Here is an 8,711-nt window from a genome sequence, read left to right as displayed (position 1 = left end):
ATTTCAGATCGATGTTGTTAATGTCCCTTCTACTCCTTCAGATCCAGGTTTCGCTCACAGGGCTAGAACAGGACTGTCACCAAATACATTTACCAATCTACGTTCATCCTATCGTTTGTATTAGCATCATCAACACTTCTCATCAAAATAACTCGAGAGACTTTCATCACAATTTTCTGTGAACAATTCGACTTTAGCTTTCCTGAATGAACCCCAAATTTCTTGAAGTGGCACCTTATTTTCGGCCCTGATTATTAATCTCTCTTAACTTGGAAATTGATCTTTTCCACCCGCTCTATCTCTCATCAATGTGTGCAGTTCAGGTAAATTCCCCATCAGCCTCCTCTGTTCTGATCAAATCCAGGAGAACAGGGAGCATTGGGGTTAAGACGCGGCCATGACAAGCCCAATACTCACCTTTCCTATTGGACCCATTCCATGAGAAATTTAGACCATAACTTGGGGCCTCTAGTTGTGGCCGAACATTTACGTTGCCGCCTTAGACATTCTTTGGGATTCCCCGCCCAGGTTGGAATCCTGCTGAATGTGCTTTCTTCGCTGGCGATTTTAATTAACTACCTGTTGGTTGCAATATCGCTCAAAATTCACAAAACCCTTTTCAATAAAGCCACGTTTTCTCACGAATGGGAATTTATTGCCATGCAGGAAACTCGAGTTCTGAACAAAAACCGTAACACACTCAAAACGTCAGCTTTGTTTACCTTTCCACAGTTGCTGCTCGACCCGTTGGCTTTCTGCAGTATTCGCTGTGTTTGTTCGACACAAATGCTGCTTTCCATTAAAGAACTTTAATCACTGTCCTCTGGTAACAGACCCGAGTCAGTGGCAATAGGTTCTTCTGATCATTAATCTGCCCATTCCCACCACTTCTTCTCCCATCATTGCCAACAGCCCCTGGAAATCTCCAGTTAACCTTCTTTGCTCCAAAGCGAACATTCCCAAACTTGGGAATGTCTCCACAAAATGGCAATTCCTCATCCCTGGACATGATGCAAGTGTTACAATGGGGAAGAGGTTTTGGCAAAATATTGTCAGTTAGCAGGTGGAAAAATGTTCAGGAAGTAAAACAGAAATCCCAGTCTCCAGCTTTGTGAATCTTTCGAAACTCTTTGGGAAATGGAATTAGAGGAGAATGAAGGATGAACTGTTCGACTGAGCAGAGACAGTCCAGACATTGTCCCCTTGTTTAAGAGGTCGGGAGATTGACTCTGATATTCTCGGGACATGAACTGGTCTGAGACATTGAAAGAATTCTCTGCACATCAGGAATTCAAACCCATTCTCGGCTCGGGGCCAATTAGAAAATTCGGGAAGAGGCAAAACACTGAAAGGCTCGGAGGGTGATGGCCCCGGTGTCGGAGAGCTCGTTCCTCGTGACATGGATGTGCCTGCAGATGGTGGGATCAGACTGTCCCCATGTCTTCACAATGAATGGCCCAGGCTTTATTATACAAATGTAAAACTACAGAGGACAATGATAATTCTGGGCACGGGAGGCTCAGTTATGAATTGGCTAATAGCCTCTTCTAAGAGACTGTGCAAGCTGCGTGTTTGATTGTCTCTGCATCACCATTAATTAGCCCGTTCGGATGTTAACTGCAAAGTTGGTGGTTCCAGAACCCCCTGGGACCGGTTTGTTGTTCTCGCTTCGACCACTTTCTTGGCTGCGAAGGTGCACGTTTTTAATGGTGTCAGGAACATGTTTGCCAAAAGGAAATCTTCTCCACTGAGGAAGTACAAAGGCGTTTCTGAATTGATTGAACATCTAACGTAAAGGACTACGGATTCTGAGAATCTGAGACAGAAAGTGAAACTGCTGGAGAAACTCAGCAGGTTTGGCTGTCGCTGGATGAGAAAAAAAAGAGTTCTGAAATGTCGTCTCAGATTTTCTTTCCACAGATGCTGCCTGACCTGCTGAGTTGCTCCTGCAATTTCTGATTTTGTTTTTAACTGAACGTCCATTTCAACTTTCGGGATGAAACACTCAGACTCGCCGATTGCAGATATTTAACCCTTTCGAAACCTGTGAAGTGATTGAATTCGAACAAACTCTGGAATGATTCACTCTTTCTCAGCTCCACAGGCAGAGAGACCTGGGAAATGAAGCTGTCAGTGTGGTTCTGTATTGGTGTGCCGAGTGGTGAATGCGATGGGCATGAAATCCATTGCGGTTCCCCCACGCAATTGTGAACCCTGCTGACGACAGTTGAGAACTGTCGTCAGAAAGAAAGGGAGATTGCTCCACGGTTTTTTTAAAGATGCAAATCAGTGGAGGGGTTGAAATGGATGACGTATCTGACTCCACCTACTTGTTTCAAATGCAGCTCACAGCTTCTTCACACATCCCAATTAATCTTTCTCATTGTCCTGAAACCGGCGTATGTTTACGTTTCCTAATCTGCAGGAATGAGAATCTTTTTACTGTCTCGTGTCAGTAAGTGTCCCTGAGAACATCAGAGTCAAGTCACAGCGCTGTCAGAGGAGGGGAAGCTGAAAGACCCCACACACTGCTCACGGGCATATTTCATTTTCCCAACACATCGCTTCAACCACTGCGGCTCTTGGGAGTGTAATGGGAACAAACACAAAAACCCAGTCTCAGCTTTGTAAGTCTTCAGGAAATAAGAAAACTGTTCATCCCTTCGGGTCTTCCATCCTGGGTAGACAGCGTTGATTTTAAATGGCTGTCCAGTCAGTGCCGATTCGTTTTGGCTGAGAAAAATATTCCTTATCTCATCCCAGCATTTCTTGCCACAGAGATCTGTGTGGTATAGTTCATGTATATATTTCCTTGCATGGTATTTTGTATCTATTTCCTTGTATGGTATTTTGTCAACAACAAACTTTTCAGGTTGTTTGAATAGGGTATTTCAGGTTCATTAGCCCCTGTTTAAGTGTGTTGGTAAATTTCTGGGCGACCATGATGCTGAGAGGGTTGAGTTATCCGGACATCATTTCCCAAATGTCTTTAATGTAAAGTAATGTGGCTTGGGTTTCTGCAGATGTTGTGTCTGCTTGTGTCAGTTTGTTGATGTGAAATCGGCACACTGGGTTTATTGGGTAGGCAAAAGTGAGGACTGCAGATGCTGGAAACCAGAGTTTAGATCAGAGTGGTGCTAGAAAAGCACAGCAGGTAAGACAGCTTCCGAGGAGCAGGAAAATCGACGTTTCGGGCATAAGCCCTTCATCAAGAATAGAGGCAGGAACCCTCCAGGGTGGAGCGAAGAATTGGGGGTGGGGTGTGCTGGGCCGAAGGTAGCAAAAAGTACAATAGGTGAATGGGGGTGGGGATGAAGGTGACAGATCAGGGAGGAGGGTGAAGCAGCTAGGTGGGAAGGGAGATTGGCAGGTAGGCGAGGTCATGAGGACAGCGCTGAGATGGAAGGTTGGAACTGAGGTAAGGTGGGGGCAGGGGAAATGAGGAAACTGATGAAGCCCACATTCATGGCCTGGGGTTGAATTTACCCCAAGCGGAAGATGAGGCGTTCATCCTCCAGGCATCGGGTGGGGAGGGAGCGGCGATGGAGGAGGCCCAGGACCTGCATTTCCTCTGCAGAGTGGGAGGGGGTTTGAAACGTTGGGCCATAGGGCGATGGGGTTGATTGGTGCGGGTGTCATGGAGATTTTCCCTCAAGCGCTGTGAATTTACCTCTGCGAGGAGTCTCCAGTCTCCCCAATGTAGAGGAGACCGCATCGGGAGCAATGGATACAAGAAATGACATTGTTGGATACACAGGTGAAAACCTTCTACCTACCACGGCCCGGATTCGATTTCCGGGCAGGTAAGAAATTTTCAGTAGAGCTGTCAAGGCATGTCCGCATTTCCCCTCCCCCTGGTCGTCTAGTGGTTAGGATTCGACGCTCTCACCGCCGCGGCCCGGGTTCGATTCCCAGTCAGGGAAGCTATGTTCAGGGGTTTATCGGATTCCTGTTCTTCTTAAATGCTCTGTACAGTTTTTTTTAATTGATCTTCGTAGTTCCTGGGTGCTGCAGTGTGCAGTGGCTCGTTGAAGTAGTGTCCTGATTCAGATTTGTTAGTGTGTGTCGGGATGATTGCTTCTGCAGTGAAGTTCTTGGTTCGCGTGTGTTGTTTTCCTGTAGACGCTGTTTTGAATTTACCATTGACTGTTCGCTGTACTGTGACATCTGGAAATGGCACTTTGTTGTTGTTCTCCTCTTTTGTGAATTTTATGGCAGTAAAGATATTGTTGATGGTGTTGTAGGTTTCCTCTAATTCGTTTCATTTTTTGATGACAAATGTGTCATCGCTGTACCGGACTCAAAGTTTGGGTTGGTCGTTGTCTCTGCATTATTTGTTCGAGTCTCTGCATTATTGCTTCTGCTCGGAATCCTGATGCTGCTGGTGGTATCATAGGTATTTCGTTGATTTGTTTGGAAGGGCGTGTTACTGAATATGAAGTGGGTGGTAAAGCACAGCTCCACGAGCTTGACAGTGCTGTCTTTGCTGATGAAGTTGGTGCTGTTTGGTGTTTGTGTCTTTGGTTCTTCGAGTAGTGTCTTCAGTTTTCTTTGGTCACGTTGATGTTAATGGATGTGAACAGGGCTGTTCTGTCAAAGGGCAACATTATTCCATCCTCTTCTATCTTAGTGTCTTTGATGTTCAGGAATTCTTGGATGTAGTAAATGGAGTGGAGTGAATCTTCGACTTGATGTTTTAGTCCTCAGTGGAGGCCTTTGACAAGTCTGTATATTGGTGTTCCAAGTCGTGAGACTATGGTCTAAGGGGGGGGGGGGGGGGCTCCTGGTTTGAAGAGGAGGAGAACAACAACAAAGTGCCATTCCAAGATGCCACAGTAGAGCGAACAGTCAGTGGGGAGCTTCAAACTGGCATCTACGGAAAACCAACTCACACAAACCAAGTACTTAACCACAGAAGCAATCATCCCAACACCCACAAACGAAGCTTCATCAGGACATTATTTCAGCGAGCCACTACACACCGCAGCACAGAGAAACTACGAAGAGCACAAGAAAAATACGCATATAGTGTATTTAAGGAGAACGGCTACCCAATAAACGCAGTCCACCGGTTTCTCATTGATGCTTTCAAGCTGACTTTAGAAAATCGGTTTGTCCCTCCATTCTTTCCTGTTTGTTTTGTGTGGGTTTTGAAAGCTTTCCCAATCCTCTGACTGAGTATTGGAGTTGGGAGGTAATGTTGTGCTGTACAGGACATTTTTTAGACCACTTTTGGAATATTGTGTGCAATTCTGGTCTCCTTCCTATCAGAAGGATATTGTGAAATTTGAGAAGGTTCTGAAGCACCAATGGGTCCACAGAGATGAAGAGGCCCTTCTGCTGCCCTGAGTGTGGGAAGGCCTTCAGTGATTCCTCTGCCCTGCTGACGCACCAGTTGGTCCACACCGGGGAAGGCTGTTCTCCGGCCCCAAGTGCGAGATGGCCTTCAGCAGTTCTTCCCACCTGCTGAGACACCAGTGGGTCCACACTGAGGAGAAGCCGTTCTTCTGCCCCGAGTGCAGGAAGGGCTTGCTCTCTCTTCCGACCTGCTGGCCCATTGGTGGGTCCACATGGGGGAGAGGTCGTTCAGTTGCCTAAGTGCAGGAAGGCCTTCAGCAATTCCTCAGACCTGCTGATGCACCAGTCCGTCCAAACCTGGGAGAAGCCGTTCTCCTGCCCGAGTGTGGGAAGGGATTTACCCGCTCCTCCACACTGCTGAAGCACTAGCTGGTCCACATGGGAGGATGGGGGGGCGGAGGGGGGGAGGCCTCTCGGCTGCCCTGAGTGCGGGAAGTCCTTCAGCAATTCCTCCGCCCTGCTGAAGCACCAGTGTGTCCACACTGGGGAGAGGCCCTTCAGCTGGCCCGAGTGTGGGAAGAGGTTCATGTTTTCCTGCAACTTGCGGAAGCACCAGCGGGGGCACCAGCGATCTCAGCAATCAGATCCCACCGGTGACGCTGCCTTCAGTCACCCCAAAGGACTGAACCTCCTGCCAGTTCTGACAGTGGGTGCAGTGGGGGAGTAGGTGGGCTGTTTTTGTTTTCTGCTGGACTGCAATTGCCTCCCCGACCGCCCACAACCACAACTTCATGGTGGCTCACGGTTAGCACTGCTGCCTCATGGCACCAGGAACCCAGGAATACTTCCACCCTTGGGGGTCTGTGTGCAATTTATGGAGGGTAGGAAAATGGATCTGAGTGGGTTACCCTTCGTAGAATCAGTGCAGATGTGTTGGGCTGAAGGACCTGTTTCCACTCTGGAGGAGTTCAACCATCATATGAGGTTTGTTTTCATTGGAAGCTGCTGCTCATTGAGCCAGGGACTGCACATTGCCAAATGAAATGATCCAGAGAAACCTAAGACCGCAAGACCAACGGAGCAGAAGTTAGGCCATTCGGCCAGTCGAGTCGACTCTGCCATTCGTTAGTGACAAAAGATAGTGCAGATGAGATTAGCTACAGTGTGGAAACAGGCGATTTGTCCCAACAAGTCCACATCGACTCTCCGAAGAGTAACCCATCCAGACCCATTTCCCTCTGACTAATATACCTAACTCTATGGGTAATTAAGCAGGACCAATCAACATGACCCGAACATCTTTGGACTATGGGAGAAAACAGGATCACCCAGTGAAAACCCACGCAGACACTGGGAGAATGTACAAACTCAACACAGACAGTCAGCCAAGGCTGGAATCAAACCTGGGTCCCTGGCGCTTTGAGGCTGCAGTGGTAAACACTGAGCCACTACATATTGCAACCCGAAGTTGGCAAGCAGGAGGTTGGGAGAATACAGCAAGCCAGGCAGCACCAGGATGTGGAGTAGTCAGCGTTTTGGGTATTAACCCTTCTTCAGGACTGAAACGTTGACTTCTCTTTGAGAAACGATTTACGGGATTGTTGCTGGGGGTTGGAGGGTTTGAGCTACAGGGAGAGGCTGAATAGGCTGGGACTGTTTTCACTGGACCATCAGAGGCAGAGGAGTGACCTAATAGAGGTTACAAAATCATGAGGGGCATGGACAGGGTAATAGACAAGGTCTTTTCCCTGGGATGGGGAGTCCAGAAATAGAGGGCATAGGTTTAGGGTGAGAGGCAAAATATATTAAAGGACATCTTCTTCATGCAGAGGGTGGTACTTATATGAAATGAGGTGCCACAGGATTTGGGTCAGATGTTGTCAAATGGGATTAGATTAGTTTAGGATATCAGGTCAGCATGGACAAGTTGGACCAAAGAGTCTGTTTCCATGCTGTATGTGTCTCTGACTACTGGTCCTGATGTAAGTTTAAAACAGAGTCCAAGTAATTTTGAATAGTTCAATAATGTTGAGCTCACCTCCTGAAAAGTTTCAAATGAATCCCTATTTAAACATGTTGATTTGGACAAAGTATCCCATCAAGTTCAACACAAACCCAGAGTTGAAGAAGTCAGAAGTCAGAACACCAAGGGGACCAAAACTGATCACAATATTCCAGGTGCAGCCTCATCAACATCCTGTATAACTACAACATAACTTGCCAACATCTATACTCATTTCCATAACTGATGAAGGCCAGTGTGCTGAAACCTTTCGTCACTGCCCTGTGTACCGATGTAATCAGAGATATAGAACCTACTTTAAACTGATCCACAATCCTGCTTCTGGGAACACAGTGACTAATAGGGAAGGCAATAGGGAGATTGGCCTTTAAATGGAGTATAAGAGTAGGGAGGTTATCGTGGAGGTTTTGATTGAGAGGGCAGTGAAGATTCAACCAGCTGACATTGGATCTGAATCACATGTAGATCAGACCAGGTTCGGACAGCAGGAAACCAGATAAGTTTTTACAACAAACCACAACGATTTCATCATTAGTCTCTTAATTCCAGATTTATATTGAATTCAGTTTCCACCATCTGCCGTGGCAGGTTTTGAACACAAGTCCCCGGAACATTAACTGGGTGAATAGTCTGGTGACAATAAAGTCGGTCATTGCCTTCCCTGAACACATTGGCTCATTGTGTTTGGAGGTAACAAAGGAGCAAGAGGTTTCAGCAGCTGCTAAGTTGTTGATATTACACAAGGGAACATCAGCACTCTCAGTAATGGCACACACTGAAGTCAGTGTCCTGTATCAGAGGTAAGGGCTCGGGAACCAGAAGAAGTAGGAACAGGAATATGCCATTCAGCCCCTTGAGCCTGCTTCTCCATTCAGTGGGATTCTGGGTGATCTGGCATTCCCCACATTCACTTTCCTGCCCTTTTCCTGTAACTGTTCATCCCCCGACTCTTCAAGAATCTATCGATCCTAGTTTTAAAGTGACATGAAGGCTGTCAACAGAGTTACTGGGGTGGGAGGGGGGGGGGGGAAGGCGTCTCAGTTCGAACTTGGGGACTAAAACAATGGCTTCACACTTCACAATATTTAACTAAGGGAATGTTTATGGTTATCCAATGCTGGAAATTGGGCAGGCATTCAGATGAAATTATTGGTAAATTATGAATGACAGAGGAGTCGGGAGAGAAGTGGTGTTCAGGCACAGTTGGATATCATTAGTGTAGATGCCAGCACCAGCAGCTCCGGTTAAACAAATAAGAACGGAAGACGCTAAAAGCAGACCCTCCCAGAGGAGAAAGTGATGCTGGAGAGGGTCAGTACTGTCATTGACCCTGATCAAGGCTGTCCGCAGGTCGACGAGGGAATGTTTATCCCTATCACCGTTCCAAAGG

The sequence above is a fragment of the Chiloscyllium punctatum genome, chromosome 36 (assembly GCF_047496795.1).
Source record: "Chiloscyllium punctatum isolate Juve2018m chromosome 36, sChiPun1.3, whole genome shotgun sequence".
NCBI lineage: Eukaryota > Metazoa > Chordata > Chondrichthyes > Orectolobiformes > Hemiscylliidae > Chiloscyllium > Chiloscyllium punctatum.
This window is presented reverse-complemented; position numbering follows the sequence as displayed.